Below are 26393 nucleotides of genomic sequence, written 5' to 3' on the forward strand. Positions count from 1 at the left end.
TTTGGGTACAAGAGAACTCCCCAGGGGAGCCTTTACGCAGCCCCACATGCAACTGGACCCTCCGGGTTCGCTGTTTCCGAGCATCCCTAAACATAGTCCTAGACGGCATCGAACACGACTGAAAAATCAGGCCCCAGGAAATGCGTTGCAAGCCCTTTTCGCCCATCGAAAAGTGCCCGCAAAGGAAGGCTTTGGGTACAAGTGAACTCCCCAGGGGAGCCTTTACGCAGCCCCACATGCAACTGGACCCTCCGGGTTCGATTTTTCCGAGCAAACCTAAATATATCACTAGCCGGCATGGGAGAAGACTGAAAACCCGGGCCCCAGAAAAGGCGTTGCAAGCCCCTTTGGACCATCCAAATGTATCACCAAAGGAAGGCTTTGGGTACAAGTGAACTCCCCAGGGGAGCCTTTACGCAGCCCCACATGCAACTGGACCCTCCGGGTTCCCTGTTTCCGAGCATCCCTAAACATAGCCCTAGGCGGCATCGAAGACGACTGAAAAATCAGGCCACAGGAAATGCGTTGCGAGCCCTTTTCGCCCATCCAAAAGTGCCCCCAAAGGAACGCTTTGGGTACAAGAGAACTCCCCAGGGGAGCCTTTACGCAGCCCCACATGCAACTGGACCCTCCGGGTTCGCTGTTCCTGAGCAAACCTAAACGTAGCCCTAGCCGGCATCGAAGACGAGTGAAAAATCAGGCCCCAGGAAATGCGTTCCGAGGCCTTTTCGCCCATCCAAATGTGCCCCCAAAGGAAGGCTTTGGGTACAAGAGAACTCCCCAGGGGAGCCTTTACGCAGCCCCACATGCAACTTGACCCTCCGGGTTCGCTGTTTCCGAGCATCCCTAAACATAATCCTAGACGGCATCGAAGACGACTGAAAAATCAGGCTCTAGGAAATGCGTTGCAAGCCCTTGTCGCCCATCCAAAAGTGCCCCCAAAGGAAGGCTTTGGGTACAAGTGAACTCCCTAGGGGAGCCTTTACGCAGCCCCACATGCAACTGGACCCTCCGGGTTCGCTGTTTCCGAGCATCCCTAAACATTGCCCTAGCCGGCAAAGAAGACGACTGAAAAATCAGGCCCCAGGAAATGCGTTCCGAGGCCTTTTCGCCCATCCAAATGTGCCCCCAAAGGAAGACTTTGGGTACAAGAGAACTCCCCAGGGGAGCCTTTACGCAGCCCCACATGCAACTGGACCCTCCGGGTTCGCTGTTTCCGAGCATCCCTAAACATCGCCCTAGACGGCATCGAAGACGAATGAAAAATCAGGACCCAGGAAATGCGTTGCGAGCCCTTTTCGCCCATCCAAAAGTGCCCCCAAAGGAAGGCTTTGGGTACAAGAGAACTCCCCAAGGGAGCCTTTACGCAGCCCCACATGCAACTGGACCCTCCGGGTTCGCTGTTTCCGAGCATCCCTAAAAATAGCCCTAGCCAGCATCGAAGACAAGTGAAAAATCAGGACCCAGGAAATGCGTTGCGAGCCCCTTCGGACCATCAAAAAGTGCCCCCAAAGGAAGGCTTTGGGTACAAGTGATCTCCCCAGGGGAGCCTTTACGCAGCCCCACATGCAACTGGACCCTCCGGTTTCGCTGTTCCTGAGCAAACCTAAACATAGCCCTAGCCATCATCGGAGACGACTGAAAAATCAGGCCCCAGGAAATGCGTTCCGAGGCCTTTTCGCCCATCCAAATGTGCCCCCAAAGGAAGGCTTTGGGTACAAGAGAACTCCCCAGGGGAGCCTTTACGCAGCCCCACATGCAACTGGACCCTCCGGGTTCGCTGTTTCCGAGCATCCCTAAACATAGTCCTAGACGGCATCGAACACGACTGAAAAATCAGGCCCCAGGAAATGCGTTGCAAGCCCTTTTCGCCCATCCAAAAGTGCCCCCAAAGGAAGGCTTTGGGTACAAGTGAACTCCCCAGGGGAGCCTTTACGCAGCCCCACATGCAACTGGACGCTCCGGGTTCGATTTTTCCGAGCAACCCTAAATATATCACTAGCCGGCATGGGAGAAGACTGAAAACCCGGGCCCCAGAAAACGCGTTGCAAGCCCCTTTGGACCATCCAAAAGTATCAGCAAAGGAAGGCTTTGGGTACAAGAGAACTCCCCAGGGGAGCCTTTACGCAGCCCCACATGCAACTGGACCCTCCGGGTTCGCTGTTTCCGAGCATCCCTAAACATAGCCCTAGCCGGCATCGAAGACGACTGAAAAATCAGGCCCCAGGAAATGCGTTGCAAGCCCTTTTCGCCCATCCAAAAGTGCCCCCAAAGGAACGCTTTGGGTACAAGAGAACTCCCCAGGGGAGCCTTTACGCAGCCCCACATGCAACTGGACCCTCCGGGTTCGCTGTTTCCGAGCATCCCTAAACATATTCCTAGACGGCATCGAACACGACTGAAATATCAGGCCCCAGGAAATGCGTTGCAAGCCCTTTTCGCCCATCCAAAAGTGCCCCCAAAGGAAGGCTTTGGGTACAAGTGAACTCCCCAGGGGAGCCTTTACGCAGCCCCACATGCAACTGGACCCTCCGGGTTCGATTTTTCCGAGCAAACCTAAATATATCACTAGCCGGCATGGGAGAAGACTGAAAACCCGGGCCCCAGAAAACGCGTTGCAAGCCCCTTTGGACCATCCAAAAGTATCACCAAAGGAAGGCTTTGGGTACAAGTGAACTCCCCAGGGGAGCCTTTACGCAGCCCCACATGCAACTGGACCCTCCGGGTTCGCTGTTTCCGAGCATCCCTAAACATAGCCCTAGCCGGCTTCGAAGAAGACTGAAAAATCAGGCCCCAGGAAATGCGTTGCGAGCCCTTTTTGCCCATCCAAAAGTGCCCCCAAAGGAACGCTTTGGGTACAAGTGAACTCCCCAGGGGAGCCTTTACGCAGCCCCACATGCAACTGGACCCTCCAGGTTCGCTGTTCCTGAGCAAACCTAAACGTAGCCCTAGCCGGCATCGAAGACGAGTGAAAAATCAGGCCCCAGGAAATGCGTTCCGAGGCCTTTTCGCCCATCCAAATGTGCCCCCAAAGGAAGACTTTGGGTACAAGAGAACTCCCCAGGGGAGCCTTTACGCAGCCCCACATGCAACTTGACCCTCCGGGTTCGCTGTTTCCGAGCATCCCTAAACATAGTCCTAGACGGCATCGAAGACGACTGAAAAATCAGGCTCTAGGAAATGCGTTGCAAGCCCTTGTCGCCCATCCAAAAGTGCCCCGAAAGGAAGGCTTTGGGTACAAGTGAACTCCCCAGGGGAGCCTTTACACAGCCCCACATGCAACTGGACCCTCCGGGTTCGCTGTTTCCGAGCATCCCTAAACATTGCCCTAGACGGCAAAGAAGACGACTGAAAAATAAGGCCCCAGGAAATGCGTTGTGAGGCCTTTTCGCCCATCCAAAAGTGCCCCCAAAGGAAGGCTTTGGGTACAAGTGAACTCCCCAGGGGAGCCTTTACGCAGCCCCACATGCAACTGGACCCTCCGGGTTCGCTATTTCCGAGCATCCCTAAACATAGCCCTAGCCGGCATCGAAGACGACTGAAAAATCAGGCCACAGGAAATGCGTTGCGAGCCCTTTTCGCCCATCCAAAAGTGCCCCCAAAGGAAGGCTTTGGGTACAAGAGAACTCCCCAAGGGGAGCCTTTACGCAGCCCCACATGCAACTGGACCCTCCGGGTTCGCTGTTCCTGAGCAAACCTAAACGTAGCCCTAGCCGTCTTCGGAGACGAGTGAAAAATCAGGCCCCAGGAAATGCGTTCCGAGGCCTTTTCGCCCATCCAAATGTGCCCCCAAAGGAAGACTTTGGGTACAAGAGAACTCCCCAGGGGAGCCTTTAAGCAGCCACACATGCAACTGGACCCTCCGGGTTCGATTTTTCCGAGCAACCCTAAATATATCACTAGTCGGCATGTGAGAAGACTGAAAACCCGGGCCCCAGAAAACGCGTTGCAAGCCCATTTGGACCATCCAAAAGTGTCACCAAAGGAAGGCTTTGGGTACAAGACAACTCCCCAGGGGAGCCTTTACGCAGCCCCACATGCAACTGGACCCTCCGGGTTCGCTGTTTCCGAGCATCCCTAAACATAGCCCTAGCCGGCATCGAAGATGACTGAAAAATCAGGCCCCAGGAAATGCGTTGCGAGCCCTTTTCGCCCATCCAAAAGTGCCCGCAAAGGGAGGCTTTGGGTACAAGAGAACTCCCCAGGGGAGCCTTTACGCAGCCCCACATGCAACTGGACCCTCCGGGTTCGATTTTTCCGAGCAACCCTAAATATATCACTAGTCGGCATGGGAGAAGACTGAAAACCTGGGCCCCAGAAAACGCGTTGCAAGCCCCTTTGGACCATCCAAAAGTGTCACCAAAGGAAGGCTTTGGGTACAAGTGAACTCCCCAGGGGAGCCTTTACGCAGCCCCACATGCAACTGGACCCTCCGGGTTCGCTGTTCCTGAGCAAACCTAAACGTAGCCCTAGCCGTCATCGGAGACGAGTGAAAAATCAGGCCCCAGGAAATGCGTTCCGAGGCCTTTTCGCCCATCCAAATGTGCCCCCAAAGGAAGACTTTGGGTACAAGTGAACTCCCCAGGGGAGCCTTTACGCAGCCCCACATGCAACTGGACCCTCCGGGTTCGCTGTTTCCGAGCATCCCTAAACATAGTCCTAGCCGGCATCGAAGACGACTGAAAAATCAGGCCCCAGGAAATGCGTTGCAAGGCCTTTTCACCCATCCAAAAGTGCCCCCAAAGGAAGGCTTTGGGTACAAGAGAACTCCCCAGGGGAGCCTTTACGCAGCCCGACATGCAACTGGACCCTCCGGGTTCGCTGTTTCCGAGCATCCCTAAACATAGCCCTAGACGGCTTCGAAGACGACTGAAAAATCAGGCCCCAGGAAATGCGTTGCGAGCCCTTTTCGCCCATCCAAAAGTGCCCCCAAAGGAAGGCTTTGGGTACAAGTGAACTCCCCAGGGGAGCCTTTATGCAGCCCCACATGCAACTGGACCCTCCGGGTTCGCTGTTTCCGAGCATCCCTAAACATAGCCCTAGCCGGCATCGAAGACAAGTGAAAAATCAGGACCCAGGAAATGTGTTGCGAGCCCCTTCGGACCATCCAAAAGTGCCCCCAAAGGAACGCTTTGGGTACAAGTGAACTCCCCAGGGGAGCCTTTACGCAGCCCCACATGCAACTGGACCCTCCGGGTTCGCTGTTTCCGAGCATCCCTAAACATAGCCCTAGCCGGCATCGAAGACAAGTGAAAAATCAGGACCCAGGAAATGTGTTGCGAGCCCCTCGGACCATCCAAAAGTGCCCCCAAAGGAAGGCTTTGGTTACAAGTGAACTCCACAGGGGAGCCTTTACGCAGCCCCACATGCAACTGGACCCTCCGGGTTCGCTGTTTCCGAGCATCCCTAAACATAGCCCTAGCCGGCATCGAAGACAAGTGAAAAATCAGGCCCCAGGAAATGCGTTGCGAGCCCTTTTCGCCCATCCAAAAGTGCCCCCAAAGGAAGGCTTTGGGTACAAGTGAACTCCCCAGGGGAGCCTTTACGCAGCCCCACATGCAACTGGACCCTCCGGGTTCGCTGTTTCCGAGCATCCCTAAACATAGCCCTAGCCGGCATCGAAGACGACTGAAAAATCAGGACCCAGGAAATGCGTTGCGAGCCCTTTTCGTCCATCCAAAAGTGCCCCCAAAGGAAGGCTTTGGGTACAAGTGAACTCCCCAGGGGAGCCTTTACGCAGCCCCACATGCAACTAGACCCTCCGGGTTCGATTTTTCCGAGCAACCCTAAATATATCACTAGTCGGCATGGGAGAAGACTGAAAACCCGGGCCCCAGAAAACGCGTTGCAAGCCACTTTGGACCATCCAAAAGTGTCACCAAAGGAAGGCTTTGGGTACAAGTGAACTCCCCAGGGGAGCCTTTACGCAGCCCCACATGCAACTGGACCCTCCGGGTTCGCTGTTCCTGAGCAAACCTAAACGTAGCCCTAGCCGTCATCGGAGACGAGTGAAAAATCAGGCCCCAGGAAATGCGTTGCGAGCCCTTTTCGTCCATCCAAAAGTGCCCCCAAAGGAAGGCTTTGGGTACAAGTGAACTCCCCAGGGGAGCCTTTACGCAGCCCCACATGCAACTGGACCCTCCGGGTTTGATTTTTCCGAGCAATCCTAAGTATATCACTAGTCGGTATGGGAGAAGACTGAAAACCCGTGCCACAGAAAACGCGTTGCAAGCCCCTTTGGACCATCCAAAAGTGTCACCAAAGGAAGGCTTTGGGTACAAGAGAACTCCCCAGGGGAGCCTTTACGCAGCCCCACATGCAACTGGACCCTCCGGGTTCGCTGTTCATGAGCAAACCTAAACGTAGCACTAGCCGTCATCGGAGACGAGTGAAAAATCAGGCCCCAGGAAATGCGTTCCGAGGCCTTTTCGCCCATCCAAATGTGCCCCCAAAGGAAGACTTTGGGTACAAGTGAACTCCCCATGGGAGCCTTTACGCAGCCCCACATGCAACTGGACCCTCCGGGTTCGCTGTTCCTGAGCAAACCTAAACGTAGCCCTAGCTGTCATCGGAGACGAGTGAAAAATCAGGCCCCAGGAAATGCGTTCCGAGGCCTTTTCGCCCATCCAAATGTGCCCCCAAAGGAAGACTTTGGGTACAAGAGAACTCCCCAGGGGAGCCTTTACGCAGCCACACATGCAACTGGACGCTCCGGGTTCGATTTTTCCGAGCAACCCTAAATATATCACTAGCTGGCATGGGAGAAGACTGAAAACCCGTGCCACAGAAAACTCGTTGCAAGCCCCTTTGGACCATCCAAAAGTGTCACCAAAGGAAGGCTTTGGGTACAAGTGAACTCCCCAGGGGAGCCTTTACGCAGCCCCACATGCAAATTGACCCTTTGGGTTCGCTGTTCCTTAGCAAACCTAAACGTAGCCCTAGCCGTCATCGGAGACGAGTGAAAAATCAGGCCCCAGGAAATGCGTTCCGAGGCCTTTTCGCCCATCCAAATGTGCCCGCAAAGGAAGACTTTGGGTACAAGAGAACTCCCCAGGGGAGCCTTTACGCAGCCCCACATGCAACTGGACCCTCCGGGTTCGATTTTTCCGAGCAATCCTAAATATATCACTAGTCGGTATAGGAGAAGACTGAAAACCCGGGCCCCAGAAAACGCGTTGCAAGCCCCTTTGGACCATCCAAAAGTGTCACCAAAGGAAGGCTTTGGGTACAAGAGAACTCCCCAGGGGAGCCTTTACGCAGCCCCACATGCAACTGGACCCTCCGGGTTCGCTGTTCATGAGCAAACCTAAACGTAGCCCTAGCCGTCATCGGAGACGACTGAAAAATCAGGCCCCAGGAAATGCGTTGCCAGCCCCTTTGGACCATCCAAAAGTGCCCGCAAAGGAAGGCTTTGGGTACAAGTGATCTCCCCAGGGGAGCCTTTACGCAGCCCCACATGCAACTGGACCCTCCGGGTTCGCTGTTCCTGAAAAACCGAAACGTAGCCCTAGCCGTCTTCGGAGACGAGTGAAAAATCAGGCCCCAGGAAATGCGTTGCGAGCCCTTTTCGCCCATCCAAAAGTGCCCGCAAAGGAAGACTTTGGGTACAAGTGAACTCCCCAGGGGAGCCTTTACGCAGCCACACATGCAACTGGACCCTCCGGGTTCGATTTTTCCGAGCAACCCTAAATATATCACTAGCTGGCATGGGAGAAGACTGAAAACCCGTGCCACAGAAAACGCGTTGCAAGCCCCTTTGGACCATCCAAAAGTGTCACCAAAGGAAGGCTTTGGGTACAAGTGAACTCCCCAGGGGAGCCTTTACGCAGCCCCACATGCAACTGGACCCTCCGGGTTCGCTGTTCCTGAGCAAACCTAAACGTAGCCCTAGCTGTCATCGGAGACGAGTGAAAAATCAGGCCCCAGGAAATGCGTTCCGAGGCCTTTTCGCCCATCCAAATGTGCCCCCAAAGGAAGACTTTGGGTACAAGTGAACTCCCCAGGGGAGCCTTTACGCAGCCCCACATGCAACTGGACCCTCCGGGTTCTCTGTTTCCGAGCATCCCTAAACATAGCCCTAGACGGCATCGAAGACGACTGAAAAATCAGGCCCCAGGAAATGCGTTGCGAGCCCTTTTCGCCCATCCAAAAGTGCCCCCAAAGGAAGGCTTTGGGTACAAGAGAACTCCCCAGGGGAGCCTTTACGCAGCCCCACATGCAACTGGACCCTCCGGGTTCGCTGTTTCCGAGCATCCCTAAACATAGCCCTAGCCAGCATCGAAGACAAGTGAAAAATCAGGACCCAGGAAATGCGTTGCGAGCCCCTTCGGACCATCAAAAAGTGCCCCCAAAGGAAGACTTTGGGTACAAGAGAACTCCCCAGGGGAGCCTTTACGCAGCCCCACATGCAACTGGACCCTCCGGGTTCGCTGTTTCCGAGCATCCCTAAACATAGTCCTAGACGGCATCGAACACGTCTGAAAAATCAGGCCCCAGGAAATGCGTTGCAAGCCCTTTTCGCCCATCGAAAAGTGCCCGCAAAGGAAGGCTTTGGGTACAAGTGAACTCCCCAGGGGAGCCTTTACGCAGCCCCACATGCAACTGGACCCTCCGGGTTCGATTTTTCCGAGCAAACCTAAATATATCACTAGCCGGCATGGGAGAAGACTGAAAACCCGGGCCCCAGAAAAGGCGTTGCAAGCCCCTTTGGACCATCCAAATGTATCACCAAAGGAAGGCTTTGGGTACAAGTGAACTCCCCAGGGGAGCCTTTACGCAGCCCCACATGCAACTGGACCCTCCGGGTTCCCTGTTTCCGAGCATCCCTAAACATAGCCCTAGGCGGCATCGAAGACAACTGAAAAATCAGGCCACAGGAAATGCGTTGCGAGCCCTTTTCGCCCATCCAAAAGTGCCCCCAAAGGAAGGCTTTGGGTACAAGAGAACTCCCCAGGGGAGCCTTTACGCAGCCCCACATGCAACTGGACCCTCCGGGTTCGCTGTTCCTGAGCAAACCTAAACGTAGCCCTAGCCGGCATCGAAGACGAGTGAAAAATCAGGCCCCAGGAAATGCGTTCCGAGGCCTTTTCGCCCATCCAAATGTGCCCCCAAAGGAAGGCTTTGGGTACAAGAGAACTCCCCAGGGGAGCCTTTACGCAGCCCCACATGCAACTTGACCCTCCGGGTTCGCTGTTTCCGAGCATCCCTAAACATAATCCTAGACGGCATCGAAGACGACTGAAAAATCAGGCTCTAGGAAATGCGTTGCAAGCCCTTGTCGCCCATCCAAAAGTGCCCCCAAAGGAAGGCTTTGGGTACAAGTGAACTCCCTAGGGGAGCCTTTACGCAGCCCCACATGCAACTGGACCCTCCGGGTTCGCTGTTTCCGAGCATCCCTAAACATTGCCCTAGCCGGCAAAGAAGACGACTGAAAAATCAGGCCCCAGGAAATGCGTTCCGAGGCCTTTTCGCCCATCCAAATGTGCCCCCAAAGGAAGACTTTGGGTACAAGAGAACTCCCCAGGGGAGCCTTTACGCAGCCCCACATGCAACTGGACCCTCCGGGTTCGCTGTTTCCGAGCATCCCTAAACATCGCCCTAGACGGCATCGAAGACGAATGAAAAATCAGGACCCAGGAAATGCGTTGCGAGCCCTTTTCGCCCATCCAAAAGTGCCCCCAAAGGAAGGCTTTGGGTACAAGAGAACTCCCCAAGGGAGCCTTTACGCAGCCCCACATGTAACTGGACCCTCCGGGTTCGCTGTTTCCGAGCATCCCTAAACATAGCCCTAGCCAGCATCGAAGACAAGTGAAAAATCAGGACCCAGGAAATGCGTTGCGAGCCCCTTCGGACCATCAAAAAGTGCCCCCAAAGGAAGGCTTTGGGTACAAGTGATCTCCCCAGGGGAGCCTTTACGCAGCCCCACATGCAACTGGACCCTCCGGTTTCGCTGTTCCTGAGCAAACCTAAACATAGCCCTAGCCATCATCGGAGACGACTGAAAAATCAGGCCCCAGGAAATGCGTTCCGAGGCCTTTTCGCCCATCCAAATGTGCCCCCAAAGGAAGGTTTTGGGTACAAGAGAACTCCCCAGGGGAGCCTTTACGCAGCCCCACATGCAACTGGACCCTCCGGGTTCGCTGTTTCCGAGCATCCCTAAACATAGTCCTAGACGGCATCGAACACGACTGAAAAATCAGGCCCCAGGAAATGCGTTGCAAGCCCTTTTCGCCCATCCAAAAGTGCCCCCAAAGGAAGGCTTTGGGTACAAGTGAACTCCCCAGGGGAGCCTTTACGCAGCCCCACATGCAACTGGACCCTCCGGGTTCGATTTTTCCGAGCAAACCTAAATATATCACTAGCCGGCATGGGAGAAGACTGAACACCCGGGCCCCAGAAAACGCGTTGCAAGCCCCTTTGGACCATCCAAAAGTATCAGCAAAGGAAGGCTTTGGGTACAAGAGAACTCCCCAGGGGAGCCTTTACGCAGCCCCACATGCAACTGGACCCTCCGGGTTCGCTGTTTCCGAGCATCCCTAAACATAGCCCTAGCCGGCATCGAAGACGACTGAAAAATCAGGCCCCAGGAAATGCGTTGCGAGCCCTTTTCGCCCATCCAAAAGTGCCCCCAAAGGAACGCTTTGGGTACAAGTGAACTCCCCAGGGGAGCCTTTACGCAGCCCCACATGCAACTGGACCCTCCAGGTTCGCTGTTCCTGAGCAAACCTAAACGTAGCCCTAGCCGGCATCGAAGACGAGTGAAAAATCAGGCCCCAGGAAATGCGTTCCGAGGCCTTTTCGCCCATCCAAAAGTGCCCCCAAAGGAAGACTTTGGGTACAAGAGAACTCCCCAGGGGAGCCTTTACGCAGCCCCACATGCAACTTGACCCTCCGGGTTCGCTGTTTCCGAGCATCCCTAAACATAGTCCTAGACGGCATCGAAGACGACTGAAAAATCAGGCTCTAGGAAATGCGTTGCAAGCCCTTGTCGCCCATCCAAATGTGCCCCCAAAGGAAGGCTTTGGGTACAAGTGAACTCCCCAGGGGAGCCTTTACACAGCCCCACATGCAACTGGACCCTCCGGGTTCGCTGTTTCCGAGCATCCCTAAACATTGCCCTAGACGGCAAAGAAGACGACTGAAAAATAAGGCCCCAGGAAATGCGTTGTGAGGCCTTTTCGCCCATCCAAAAGTGCCCCCAAAGGAAGGCTTTGGGTACAAGTGAACTCCCCAGGGGAGCCTTTACGCAGCCCCACATGCAACTGGACCCTCCGGGTTCGATTTTTCCGAGCAATCCTAAATATATCACTAGTCGGTATGGGAGAAGACTGAAAACCCGGGCCCCAGAAAACGCGTTGCAAGCCCCTTTGGACCATCCAAAAGTGTCACCAAAGGAAGGCTTTGGGTACAAGAGAACTCCCCAGGGGAGCCTTTACGCAGCCCCACATGCAACTGGACCCTCCGGGTTCGCTGTTCATGAGCAAACCTAAACGTAGCCCTAGCCGTCATCGGAGACGAGTGAAAAATCAGGCCCCAGGAAATGCGTTACGAGCCCCTTTGGACCATCCAAAAGTGTCACCAAAGGAAGGCTTTGGGTACAAGAGAACTCCCCAGGGGAGCCTTTACGCAGCCCCACATGCAACTGGACCCTCCGGGTTCGCTGTTCATGAGCAAACCTAAACGTAGCCCTAGCCGTCATCGGAGACGACTGAAAAATCAGGCCACAGGAAATGCGTTACGAGCCCCTTTGGACCATCCAAAAGTGTCACCAAAGGAAGGCTTTGGGTACAAGAGAACTCCCCAGGGGAGCCTTTACGCAGCCCCACATGCAACTGGACCCTCCGGGTTCGCTGTTCATGAGCAAACCTAAACGTAGCCCTAGCCGTCATCGGAGACGACTGAAAAATCAGGCCCCAGGAAATGCGTTCCGAGGCCTTTTCGCCCATCCAAATGTGCCCCCAAAGGAAGACTTTGGGTACAAGTGAACTCCCCAGGGGAGCCTTTACGCAGCCCCACATGCAACTGGACCCTCCGGGTTCGCTGTTTCCGAGCATCCCTAAACATATTCTTAGCCGGCATCGAAGACGACTGAAAAATCAGGCCCCAGGAAATGCGTTGCGAGGCCTTTTCGCCCATCCAAAAGTGCCCCCAAAGGAAGGCTTTGGGTACAAGTGAACTCCCCAGGGGAGCCTTTACGCAGCCCCACATGCAACTGGACCCTCCGGGTTCGCTGTTTCCGAGCATCCCTAAACATAGCCCTAGCCGGCATCGAAGACGACTGAAAAATCAGGACCCAGGAAATGCGTTGCGAGCCCTTTTCGTCCATCCAAAAGTGCCCCCAAAGGAAGGCTTTGGGTACAAGTGAACTCCCCAGGGGAGCCTTTACGCAGCCCCACATGCAACTGGACCCTCCGGGTTCGCTGTTCCTGAAAAACCGAAACGTAGCCCTAGCCGGCATCGATGACGACTGAAAAATCAGGCCCCAGGAAATGCGTTGCGAGCGTCTTAGGACCATCCAAAAGTACCCCCAAAGGAAGTCTTTGGATACAAGTGAACTCCCCAGGGGAGCCTTTACGCAGCCACACATGCAACTGGACCCTCCGGGTTCGATTTTTCCGAGCAACCCTAAATATATCACTAGTCGGCATGGGAGAAGACTGAAAACCCGGGCCCCAGAAAACGCATTGCAAGCCCCTTTGGACCATCCAAAAGTGTCACCAAAGGAAGGCTTTGGGTACAAGTGAACTCCCCAGGGGAGCCTTTACGCAGCCCCACATGCAACTGGACCCTCCGGGTTCGCTGTTTCCGAGCATCCCTAAACATAGCCCTAGCCGGCATCGAAGACGACTGAAAAATGAGGCCCCAGGAAATGCGTTGCGAGCCCTTTTCGTCCATCCAAACGTGCCCCCAGATGAAGGCTTTGGGTACAAGTGAACTCCCCAGGGGAGCCTTTACGCAGCCCCACATGCAACTGGACCCTCCGGGTTCGATTTTTCCGAGCAATCCTAAATATATCACTAGTCGGTATGGGAGAAGACTGAAAACCCGGGCCCCAGAAAACGCGTTGCAAGCCCCTTTGGACCATCCAAAAGTGTCACCAAAGGAAGGCTTTGGGTACAAGTGAACTCCCCAGGGGAGCCTTTACGCAGCCCCACATGCAACTGGACCCTTCGGGTTCACTGTTCCTGAGTAAACCTAAACGTAGCCCTAGCTGTCATCGGAGACGACTGAAAAATCAGGCCCCAGGAAATGCGTTCCGAGGCCTTTTCGCCCATCCAAATGTGCCGCCAAAGGAAGACTTTGGGTACAAGAGAACTCCCCAGGGGAGCCTTTACGCAGCCCCACATGCAACTGGACCCTCCGGGTTCGCTGTTTCCGAGCATCCCTAAATATATCCCTAGCCGGCATCGAAGACGACTGAAAAATCAGGACCCAGGAAATGCGTTGCGAGCCCTTTTCGTCCATCCAAAAGTGCCCCCAAAGGAAGGCATTGGGTACAAGTGAACTCCCCAGGGGAGCCTTTACGCAGCCCCACATGCAACTGGACCCTCCGGGTTCGCTGTTCCTGAAAAACCGAAACGTAGCCCTAGCCGTCTTCGGAGACGAGTGAAAAATCAGGCCACAGGAAATGCGTTGCGAGCCCTTTTCGCCCATCCAAAAGTGCCCGCAAAGGAAGACTTTGGGTACAAGTGAACTCCCCAGGGGAGCCTTTACGCAGCCACACATGCAACTGGACCCTCCGGGTTCGCTGTTTCCGAGCATCCCTAAACATAGCCCTAGCCGGCATCGATGACGACTGAAAAATCAGGCCACAGGAAATGCGTTGCGAGCCCTTTTCGCCCATCCAAAAGTGCCCCCAAAGGAACGCTTTGGGTACAAGAGAACTCCCCAGGGGAGCCTTTACGCAGCCCCACATGCAACTGGACCCTCCGGGTTCGCTGTTTCCGAGCATCCGTAAACATAGTCCTAGACGGCATCGAAGACGACTGAAAAATCAGGCTCTAGGAAATGCGTTGCAAGGCCTTGTCGCCCATCCAAAAGTGCCCCCAAAGGAAGGCTTTGGGTACAAGTGAACTCCCCAGGGGAGCCTTTACGCAGCCCCACATGCAACTGGACCCTCCGGGTTCGCTGTTTCCGAGCATCCCTAAACATAGTCCTAGCCGGCATCGAAGACGACTGAAAAATCAGGCCCCAGGAAATGCGTTGCAAGGCCTTTTCACCCATCCAAAAGTGCCCCCAAAGGAAGGCTTTGGGTACAAGAGAACTCCCCAGGGGAGCCTTTACGCAGCCCGACATGCAACTGGACCCTCCGGGTTCGCTGTTTCCGAGCATCCCTAAACATAGCCCTAGACGGCTTCGAAGACGACTGAAAAATCAGGCCCCAGGAAATGCGTTGCGAGCCCTTTTCGCCCATCCAAAAGTGCCCCCAAAGGAAGGCTTTGGGTACAAGTGAACTCCCCAGGGGAGCCTTTATGCAGCCCCACATGCAACTGGACCCTCCGGGTTCGCTGTTTCCGAGCATCCCTAAACATAGCCCTAGCCGGCATAGAAGACAAGTGAAAAATCAGGACCCAGGAAATGTGTTGCGAGCCCCTTCGGACCATCCAAAAGTGCCCCCAAAGGAAGGCTTTGGTTACAAGTGAACTCCCCAGGGGAGCCTTTACGCAGCCCCACATGCAACTGGACCCTCCGGGTTCGCTGTTTCCGAGCATCCCTAAACATAGCCCTAGCCGGCATCGAAGACAAGTGAAAAATCAGGACCCAGGAAATGTGTTGCGAGCCCCTCGGACCATCCAAAAGTGCCCCCAAAGGAAGGCTTTGGTTACAAGTGAACTCCCCAGGGGAGCCTTTACGCAGCCCCACATGCAACTGGACCCTCCGGGTTCGCTGTTTCCGAGCATCCCTAAACATAGCCCTAGCCGGCATCGAAGACAAGTGAAAAATCAGGCCCCAGGAAATGCGTTGCGAGCCCTTTTCGCCCATCCAAAAGTGCCCCCAAAGGAAGGCTTTGGGTACAAGTGAACTCCCCAGGGGAGCCTTTACGCAGCCCCACATGCAACTGGACCCTCCGGGTTCGCTGTTTCCGAGCATCCCTAAACATAGCCCTAGCCGGCATCGAAGACGACTGAAAAATCAGGACCCAGGAAATGCGTTGCGAGCCCTTTTCGTCCATCCAAAAGTGCCCCCAAAGGAAGGCATTGGGTACAAGTGAACTCCCCAGGGGAGCCTTTACGCAGCCCCACATGCAACTGGACCCTCCGGGTTCGCTGTTCCTGAAAAACCGAAACGTAGCCCTAGCCGTCTTCGGAGACGAGTGAAAAATCAGGCCACAGGAAATGCGTTGCGAGCCCTTTTCGCCCATCCAAAAGTGCCCGCAAAGGAAGACTTTGGGTACAAGTGAACTCCCCAGGGGAGCCTTTACGCAGCCCCACATGCAACTGGACCCTCCGGGTTCGCTGTTTCCGAGCATCCCTAAACATAGCCCTAGCCGGCATCGATGACGACTGAAAAATCAGGCCACAGGAAATGCGTTGCGAGCCCTTTTCGCCCATCCAAAAGTGCCCCCAAAGGAACGCTTTGGGTACAAGAGAACTCCCCAGGGGAGCCTTTACGCAGCCCCACATGCAACTGGACCCTCCGGGTTCGCTGTTTCCGAGCATCCCTAAACATAGTCCTAGACGGCATCGAAGACGACTGAAAAATCAGGCTCTAGGAAATGCGTTGCAAGGCCTTGTCGCCCATCCAAAAGTGCCCCCAAAGGAAGACTTTGGGTACAAGTGAACTCCCCAGGGGAGCCTTTACGCAGCCACACATGCAACTGGACCCTCCGGGTTCGCTGTTTCCGAGCATCCCTAAACATAGCCCTAGCCGGCATCGATGACGACTGAAAAATCAGGCCACAGGAAATGCGTTGCGAGCCCTTTTCGCCCATCCAAAAGTGCCCCCAAAGGAACGCTTTGGGTACAAGAGAACTCCCCAGGGGAGCCTTTACGCAGCCCCACATGCAACTGGACCCTCCGGGTTCGCTGTTTCCGAGCATCCCTAAACATATCCCTAGCCGGCATCGAAGACGACTGAAAAATCAGGCCCCAGGAAATGCGTTGCAATCCCTTTTCGCCCATCCAAAAGTGCCCCCAAAGGAAGGCTTTGGATACAAGTGAACTCCCCAGGGGAGCTTTTACGCAGCCCCACATGCAACTGGACCCTCCGGGTTCGATTTTTCCGAGCAAACCTAAATATATCACTAGCCGGCATGGGAGAAGACTGAAAACCCGGGCCACAGAAAACGCGTTGCAAGCCCCTTAGGACCATCCAAAAGTATCACCAAAGGAAGGCTTTGGGTACAAGTGAACTCCCCAGGGGAGCCTTTAGGCAGCCCCACATGCAACTGGACCCTCCGGGTTCGCTGTTCCTGAGCAAACCTAAACGTAGCCCTAGCCGTCTTCGGAGACGAGTGAAAAATAAGGCCCCAGGAAATGCGTTCCGAGGCCTTTTCGCCCATTCAAATGTGCCCCCAAAGGAAGACTTTGGGTACAAGAGAACTCCCCAGGGGAGCCTTTAAGCAGCCACACATGCAACTGGACCCTCCGGGTTCGATTTTTCCGAGCAACCCTAAATATATCACTAGTCGGCATGTGAGAAGACTGAAAACCCGGGCCCCAGAAAACGCGTTGCAAGCCCATTTGGACCATCCAAAAGTGTCACCAAAGGAAGGCTTTGGGTACAAGAGAACTCCCCAGGGGAGCCTTTACGCAGCCCCACATGCAACTGGACCCTCCGGGTTCGCTGTTTCCGAGCATCCCTAAACATAGCCCTAGCCGGCATCGAAGATGACTGAAAAATCAGGCCCCAGGAAATGCGTTGCGAGCCCTTTTCGCCCATCCAAAAGTGCCCGCAAAGGGAGGCTTTGGGTACAAGAGAACTCCCCAGGGGAGCCTTTACGCAGCCCCACATGCAACTGGACCCTCCGGGTTCGATTTTTCCGAGCAACCCTAAATATATCACTAGTCGGCATGGGAGAAGACTGAAAACCTGGGCCCCAGAAAACGCGTTGCAAGCCCCTTTGGACCATCCAAAAGTGTCACCAAAGGAAGGCTTTGGGTACAAGTGAACTCCCCAGGGGAGCCTTTACGCAGCCCCACATGCAACTGGACCCTCCGGGTTCGCTGTTCCTGAGCAAACCTAAACGTAGCCCTAGCCGTCATCGGAGACGAGTGAAAAATCAGGCCCCAGGAAATGCGTTCCGAGGCCTTTTCGCCCATCCAAATGTGCCCCCAAAGGAAGACTTTGGGTACAAGTGAACTCCCCAGGGGAGCCTTTACGCAGCCCCACATGCAACTGGACCCTCCGGGTTCGCTGTTTCCGAGCATCCCTAGACATAATCCTAGCCGGCATCGAAGACGACTGAAAAATCAGGCCCCAGGAAATGCGTTGCAAGGCCTTTTCACCCATCCAAAAGTGCCCCCAAAGGAAGGCTTTGGGTACAAGAGAACTCCCCAGGGGAGCCTTTACGCAGCCCGACATGCAACTGGACCCTCCGGGTTCGCTGTTTCCGAGCATCCCTAAACATAGCCCTAGACGGCTTCGAAGACGACTGAAAAATCAGGCCCCAGGAAATGCGTTGCGAGCCCTTTTCGCCCATCCAAAAGTGCCCCCAAAGGAAGGCTTTGGGTACAAGTGAACTCCCCAGGGGAGCCTTTATGCAGCCCCACATGCAACTGGACCCTCCGGGTTCGCTGTTTCCGAGCATCCCTAAACATAGCCCTAGCCGGCATCGAAGACAAGTGAAAAATCAGGACCCAGGAAATGTGTTGCGAGCCCCTTCGGACCATCCAAAAGTGCCCCCAAAGGAAGGCTTTGGTTACAAGTGAACTCCCCAGGGGAGCCTTTACGCAGCCCCACATGCAACTGGACCCTCCGGGTTCGCTGTTTCCGAGCATCCCTAAACATAGCCCTAGCCGGCATCGAAGACAAGTGAAAAATCAGGACCCAGGAAATGTGTTGCGAGCCCCTCGGACCATCCAAAAGTGCCCCTAAAGGAAGGCTTTGGTTACAAGTGAACTCCCCAGGGGAGCCTTTACGCAGCCCCACATGCAACTGGACCCTCCGGGTTCGCTGTTTCCGAGCATCCCTAAACATAGCCCTAGCCGGCATCGAAGACGACTGAAAAATCAGGACCCAGGAAATGCGTTGCGAGCCCTTTTCGTCCATCCAAAAGTGCCCCCAAAGGAAGGCTTTGGGTACAAGTGAACTCCCCAGGGGAGCCTTTACGCAGCCCCACATGCAACTGGACCCTCCGGGTTCGCTGTTCCTGAAAAACCGAAACGTAGCCCTAGCCGTCTTCGGAGACGAGTGAAAAATCAGGCCACAGGAAATGCGTTGCGAGCCCTTTTCGCCCATCCAAAAGTGCCCGCAAAGGAAGACTTTGGGTACAAGTGAACTCCCCAGGGGAGCCTTTACGCAGCCACACATGCAACTGGACCCTCCGGGTTCGCTGTTTCCGAGCATCCCTAAACATAGCCCTAGCCGGCATCGATGACGACTGAAAAATCAGGCCCCAGGAAATGCGTTGCGAGCCCTTTTCGCCCATCCAAAAGTGCCCGCAAAGGGAGGCTTTGGGTACAAGAGAACTCCCCAGGGGAGCCTTTACGCAGCCCCACATGCAACTGGACCCTCCGGGTTCGCTGTTTCCGAGCATCCCTAAACATAGTCCTAGACGGCATCGAAGACGACTGAAAAATCAGGCTCTAGGAAATGCGTTGCAAGGCCTTGTCGCCCATCCAAAAGTGCCCCCAAAGGAAGGCTTTGGGTACAAGTGAACTCCCCAGGGGAGCCTTTACGCAGCCCCACATGCAACTGGACCCTCCGGGTTCGCTATTTCCAAGCATCCCTAAACATAGCCCTAGCCGGCATCGAAGACGAGTGAAAAATCAGGCCCCAGGAAATGCGTTGCGAGGCCTTTTCGCCCATCCAAAAGTGTCACCAAAGGAAGGCTTTGGGTACAAGAGAACTCCCCAGGGGAGCCTTTACGCAGCCCCACATGCAACTGGACCCTCCGGGTTCGCTGTTTCCGAGCATCCCTAAACATAGCCCTAGCCGGCATCGATGACGACTGAAAAATCAGGCCACAGGAAATGCGTTGCGAGCCCTTTTCGCCCATCCAAAAGTGCCCCCAAAGGAACGCTTTGGGTACAAGAGAACTCCCCAGGGGAGCCTTTACGCAGCCCCACATGCAACTGGACCCTCCGGGTTCGCTGTTCCTGAGCAAACCTAAACGTAGCCCTAGCAGTCATCGGAGACGACTGAAAAATCAGGCCACAGGAAATGCGTTCCGAGGCCTTTTCGCCCATCCAAAAGTGCCCCCAAAGGAAGACTTTGGGTACAAGAGAACTCCCCAGGGGAGCCTTTACGCAGCCCCACATGCAACTGGACCCTCCGGGTTCGATTTTTCCGAGCAACCCTAAATATATCACTAGCTGGCATGGGAGAAGACTGAAAACCCGTGCCACAGAAAACGCGTTGCAAGCCCCTTTGGACCATCCAAAAGTGTCACCAAAGGAAGGCTTTGGGTACAAGTGAACTCCCCAGGGGAGCCTTTACGCAGCCCCACATGCAACTGGACCCTCCGGGTTCGCTGTTCCTGAGCAAACCTAAACGTAGCCCTAGCCGTTATTGGAGACGAGTGAAAAATCAGGCCCCAGGAAATGCGTTCCGAGGCCTTTTCGCCAATCCAAATGTGCCCCCAAAGGAAGACTTTGGGTACAAGAGAACTCCCCAGGGGAGCCTTTACGCAGCCCCACATGCAACTGGACCCTCCGGGTTCGCTGTTTCCGAGCATCCCTAAACATAGTCCTAGACGGCATCGAAGACGACTGAAAAATCAGGCTCTATTAAATGCGTTGCAAGCCATTGTCGCCCATCCAAAAGTGCCCCCAAACGAAGGCTTTGGGTACAAGTGAACTCCCCAGGGGAGCCTTTACGCAGCCCCACATGCAACTGGACCCTCCGGGTTCGCTGTTTCCGAGCATCCCTAAACATTGCCCTAGCCGGCAAAGAAGACGACTGAAAAATAAGGCCCCAGGAAATGCGTTGCGAGGCCTTTTCGCCCATCCAAAAGTGCCCCCAAAGGAAGGCTTTGGGTACAAGTGAACTTTCCAGGGGAGCCTTTACGCAGCCCCACATGCAACTGGACCCTCCGGGTTCGCTGTTTCCGAGCATCCCTAAACATAGCCCTTGCCGGCATCGATGATGACTGAAAAATCAGGCCCCAGGAAATGCGTTCCGAGCCCCTTAGGACCATCCAAAAGTACCCCCAAAGGAAGGCTTTGGGTACAAGTGAACTCCCCAGGGGAGCCTTTACGCAGCCACACATGCAACTGGACCCTCCGGGTTCGATTTTTCCGAGCAACCCTAAATATATCACTAGTCGGCATGGGAGAAGACTGAAAACCCGGGCCCCAGAAAACGCGTTGCAAGCCCCTTTGGACCATCCAAAAGTGTCACCAAAGGAAGGCTTTGGGTACAAGTGAACTCCCCAGGGGAGCCTTTACGCAGCCCCACATGCAACTGGACCCTCCGGGTTCGCTGTTTCCGAGCATCCCTAAACATAGCCCTAGCCGGCATCGAAGATGACTGAAAAATCAGGCCCCAGGAAATGCGTTACGAGCCCTTTTCGCCCATCCAAAAGTGACCGCAAAGGGAGGCTTTGGGTACAAGAGAACTCCCCAGGGGAGCCTTTACGCAGCCCCACATGCAACTGGACCCTCCGGGTTCGCTGTTTCCGAGCATCCCTAAACATAGCCCTAGCCGACATCGATGACGACTGAAAAATCAGGCCCCAGGAAATGCGTTGCGAGCCCCTTAGGACCATCCAAAAGTACCCCCAAAGGAAGGCTTTGGATACAAGTGAACTCCCCAGGGGAGCCTTTACGCAACCACACATGCAACTGGACCCTCCGGGTTCGATTTTTCCGAGCAACCCTAAATATATCACTAGTCGGCATGGGAGAAGACTGAAAACCCGGGCCCCAGAAAACGCGTTGCAAGCCCCTTTGGACCATCCAAAAGTGTCACCAAAGGAAGGCTTTGGGTACAAGTGAACTCCCCAGGGGAGCCTTTACGCAGCCCCACATGCAACTGGACCCTCCGGGTTCGCTGTTTCCGAGCATCCCTAAACATAGTCCTAGCCGGCATAGAAGACGACTGAAAAATCAGGCCCCAGGAAATGCGTTGCAAGCCCTTTTCGCCCATCCAAAAGTGCCCCCAAAGGAAGGCTTTGGGTACAAGAGAACTCCCCAGGGGAGCCTTTACGCAGCCCCACATGCAACTGGACCCTCCGGGTTCGCTGTTTCCGAGCATCCCTAAACATAGCCCTAGACGGCTTCGAAGACGACTGAAAAATCAGGACCCAGGAAATGTGTTGCGAGCACCTTCGGACCATCCAAAAGTGCCCCCAAAGGAAGGCTTTGGGTACAAGTGAACTCCCCAGGGGAGCCTTTACGCAGCCCCACATGCAACTGGACCCTCCGGGTTCGCTCTTTCCGAGCATCCCTAAACATAACTCTAGACGGCATCGAAGACGAGTAAAAAATCAGGACCCAGGAAATGCGTTGCGAGCCCTTTTCGCCCATCCAAAAGTGCCCCCAAAGGAAGGCTTTGGGTACAGGTGAACTCCCCAGGGGAGCCTTTACGCAGCCCCACATGCAACTGGACCCTCCGGGTTCGCTGTTTCCGAGCATCCCTAAACATAGTCCTAGACAACATCGAACACGACTGAAAAATCAGGCCCCAGGAAATGCGTTGCAAGCCCTTTTCGCCCATCCAAAAGTGCCCCCAAAGGAAGGCTTTGGGTACAAGTGAACTCCCCAGGGGAGCCTTTACGCAGCCCCACATGCAACTGGACCCTCCGGGTTCGCTGTTTCCGAGCATCCCTAAACATAGCCCTAGCCGGCATCGAAGACGAGTGAAAAATCAGGCCCCAGGAAATGTGTTGCGAGCCCCTTAGGACCATCCAAAGGTACCCACAAAGGAAGGCTTTGGATACAAGTGAACTCCCCAGGTGAGCCTTTACGCAGCCACACATGCAACTGGACCCTCCGGGTTCGATTTTTCCGAGCAACCCTAAATATATCACTAGTCGGCATGGGAGAAGACTGAAAACCCGGGCCCCAGAAAACGCGTTGCAAGCCCCTTTGGACCATCCAAAAGTGTCACCAAAGGAAGGCTTTGGGTACAAGTGAACTCCCCAGGGGAGCCTTTACGCAGCCCCACATGCAACTGGACCCTCCGGGTTCGCTGTTTCCGAGCATCCCTAAACATAGCCCTAGCCGTCATCGGAGATGACTGAAAAATCAGGCCCCAGGAAATGCGTTACGAGCCCTTTTCGCCCATCCAAAAGTGCCCGCAAAGGGAGGCTTTGGGTACAAGAGAACTCCCCAGGGGAGCCTTTACGCAGCCCCACATGCAACTGGACCCTCCGGGTTCGCTGTTTCCGAGCATCCCTAAACATAGCCCTAGCCGGCATCGAAGACGACTGAAAAATCAGGCCCCAGGAAATGCGTTGCGAGCCCCTTAGGACCATCCAAAAGTACCCCCAAAGGAAGGCTTTGGATACAAGTGAACTCCCCAGGGGAGCCTTTACGCAACCACACATGCAACTGGACCCTCCGCGTTCGATTTTTCCGAGCAACCCTAAATATATCACTAGTCGGCATGGGAGAAGACTGAAAACCCGGGCCCCAGAAAACGCGTTGCAAGCCCCTTTGGACCATCCAAAAGTGTCACCAAAGGAAGGCTTTGGGTACAAGTGAACTCCCCAGGGGAGCCTTTACGCAGCCCCACATGCAACTGGACCCTCCGGGTTCGCTGTTTCCGAGCATCCCTAAACATAGTCCTAGCCGGCATCGAAGACGACTGAAAAATCAGGCCCCAGGAAATGCGTTGAAAGCCCTTTTCGCCCATCCAAAAGTGCCCCCAAAGGAAGGCTTTGGGTACAAGAGAACTCCCCAGGGGAGCCTTTACGCAGCCCCACATGCAACTGGACCCTCCGGGTTCGCTGTTTCCGAGCATCCCTAAACATAGCCCTAGACGGCTTCGAAGACGACTGAAAAATCAGGCCCCAGGAAATGCGTTGCGAGCCCTTTTCGCCCATCCAAAAGTGCCCCCAAAGGAAGGCTTTGGGTACAAGTGAACTCCCCAGGAGAGCCTTTATGCAGCCCCTCATGCAACTGGACCCTCCGGGTTCGCTGTTTCCGAGCATCCCTAAACATAGCCCTAGCCGGCATCGAAGACAAGTGAAAAATCAGGACCCAGGAAATGTGTTGCGAGCCCCTCGGACCATCCAAAAGTGCCCCCAAAGGAAGGCTTTGGTTACAAGTGAACTCCCCAGGGGAGCCTTTACGCAGCCCCACATGCAACTGGACCCTCCGGGTTCGCTGTTTACGAGCATCCCTAGACATAACCCTAGCCGGCATCGAAGACGAGTGAAAAATCAGGCCACAGGAAATGCGTTGCGAGGCCTTTTCGCCCATCCAAAAGTGCCCCCAAAGGAAGGCTTTGGGTACAAGTGAACTCCCCAGGGGAGCCTTTACGCAGCCACACATGCAACTGGACCCTCCGGGTTCGCTGTTTCCGAGCATCCCTAAACATAGCCCTAGCCGGCATCGAAGACGACTGAAAAATCAGGCCCCAGGAAATGCGTTGCGAGCCCTTTTCGTCCATCCAAATGTGCCCCCAAAGGAACGCTTTGGGTACAAGTGAACTCCCCAGGGGAGCCTTTACACAGCCCCACATGCAACTGGACCCTCCGGGTTCGATTTTTCCGAGCAACCCTAAATATATCACTAGCTGGCATGGGAGAAGACTGAAAACCCGTGCCACAGAAAACGAGTTGCAAGCCCCTTTGGACCATCCAAAAGTGCCCCCAAAGGAAGGCTTTGGGTACAAGTGAACTCCCCAGGGGAGCCTTTCCGCAGCCCCACATGCAACTGGACCCTCCGGGTTCGCTGTTCCTGAGCAAACCTAAACGTAGCCCTAGCCGTCATCGGAGACGAGTGAAAAATCAGGCCCCAGGAAATGCGTTCCGAGGCCTTTTCGCCCATCCAAATGTGCCCCCAAAGGAAGACTTTGGGTACAAGTGAACTCCCCAGGGGAGCCTTTACGCAGCCCCACATGCAACTGGACCCTCCGGGTTCGCTGTTTCCGAGCATCCCTAAACATAGCCCTAGCCGGCATCGAAGATGACTGAAAAATCAGGCCCCAGGAAATGCGTTACGAGCCCTTTTCGCCCATCCAAAAGTGCCCGCAAAGGGAGGCTTTGGGTACAAGAGAACTCCCCAGGGGAGCCTTTACGCAGCCCCACATGCAACTGGACCCTCCGGGTTCGCTGTTTCCGAGCATCCCTAAACATAGCCCTAGCCGGCATCGATGACGACTGAAAAATCAGGCCCCAGGAAATGCGTTGCGAGCCCTTTTCGCCCATCCAAAAGTGCCCCCAAAGGAAGGCTTTGGGTACAAGTGAACTCCCCAGGGGAGCCTTTACGCAGCCCCACATGCAACTGGACCCTCCGGGTTCGCTGTTTCCGAGCATCCCTAAACATAGCCCTAGCCGGCATCGAAGACGACTGAAAAATCAGGCCCCAGGAAATGAGTTACGAGCCCTTTTCGCCCATCCAAAAGTGCACCGAAAGGAAGGCTTTGGGTACAAGTGAACTCCCCAGGGGAGCCTTTACGCAGCCCCACATGCAACTGGACCCTCCGGGTTCTCTATCCCTGAGCAAACCTAAACGTAGCCCTTGCCGTCATCGGAGACGAGTGAAAAATCAGACCCACGGAAATGTGTTGCGAGCCCCTTTGGACCATCCAAACGTGCCCCCAAAGGAAGGCTTTGGGTACAAGTGAACTCCCCAGGGGAGCCTTTACGCAGCCCCACATGCAACTGGACCCTCCGGGTTCGCTGTTTCCGAGCATCCCTAAACATAGCATTAGCCGGCATCGATAACAACTGAACAATCAGGCCCCAGGAAATGCACTGCAAGCCCTTTTCGCCCATCCAAATGTGCCCCCAAAGGAAGGCTTTGGGTACAAGTGAACTCCCCAGGGGAGCCTTTACGCAGCCCCACATGCAACTGGACCCTCCGGGTTCGCTGTTCCTGAGCAAACCTAAACGCAGCCCTTGTGGTCATCGGAGACGAGTGAAAAATCAGGCCCCAGGAAATGAGTTGCGAGCCCTTTTTGCCCATCCAAAAGTGCCCCCAAAGGAAGGCTTTGGGTACAAGAGAACTCCCCAGGGGAGCCTTTACGCAGCCCCACATGCAACTGGACCCTCCGGGTTCGCTGTTTCCGAGCATCCCTAAACATAGCCCTAGCCGGCATCGAAGAGAAGTTAAAAATCAGGACCCAGGAAATGCGTTGCGAGCCCCTTCGGACCATCCAAAAGTGCCCCCAAAGGAAGGCTTTGGGTACAAGTGATCTCCCCAGGGGAGCCTTTACGCAGCCCCACATGCAACTGGATCCTCCGTGTTCGCTGTTTCCAAGCATCCCTAAACATAGCCCTAGCCGGCATCGATGACGACTGAAAAATCAGGCCCCAGGAAATGAGTTACGAGACCTTTTCGCCCATCCAAAAGTGCCCCCAAAGGAAGGCTTTGGGTAAAAGTGAACTCCCCAGGGGAGCCTTTACGCAGCCCCACATGCAACTGGACCCTCCGGGTTCGCTGTTCCTGAGCAAACCTAAACGTAGCCCTAGCCGTCATCGGAGACGAGTAAAAAATCAGGCCCCAAGAAATGCGTTGCGAACCCCTTTTGGACCATCAAAAAGTGCACCCAAAGGAAGGCTTTGGGTACAAGTGAACTCCCCAGGGGAGCCTTTACGCAGCCCCACATGCAACTGGACCCTCCGGGTTCGATTTTTCCAAGCAATCCTAAATATATCACAAGCTGGCATGGGAGAAGACTGAAAATCCGGGCCCCAGAAAACACGTTGCAAGGCCCTTTGGACCATGGAAAAGTATCACCACAGGAAGGCTTTGGGTACAAGTGAACTCCCCAGGGGAGCCTTTACGCAGCCCCACATGCAACTGGACCCTCCGGGTTCGCTGATTCCGAGCATCCCTAAACATAGCCCTAGCCGTCATCGGAGACGACTGAAAAATCAGGCCCCAGGAAATGCGTTGCGAGCCCTTTTCGCCCATCCAAAAGTGCACCGAAAGGAAGGCTTTGGGTACAAGTGAACTCCCCAGGGGAGCCTTTACGCAGCCCCACATGTAACTGGACCCTCCGGGTTCTCTATCCCTGAGCAAACCTAAACGTAGCCCTTGCCGTCATCGGAGACGACTGAAAAATCAGGCCCCAGGAAATGTGTTGCGAGCCCCTTTGGACCATCCAAACGTGCCCCC

The sequence above is a fragment of the Anas acuta genome, chromosome 9 (genome assembly GCF_963932015.1).
Source record: "Anas acuta chromosome 9, bAnaAcu1.1, whole genome shotgun sequence".
Taxonomy (NCBI): Eukaryota; Metazoa; Chordata; class Aves; order Anseriformes; family Anatidae; genus Anas; species Anas acuta.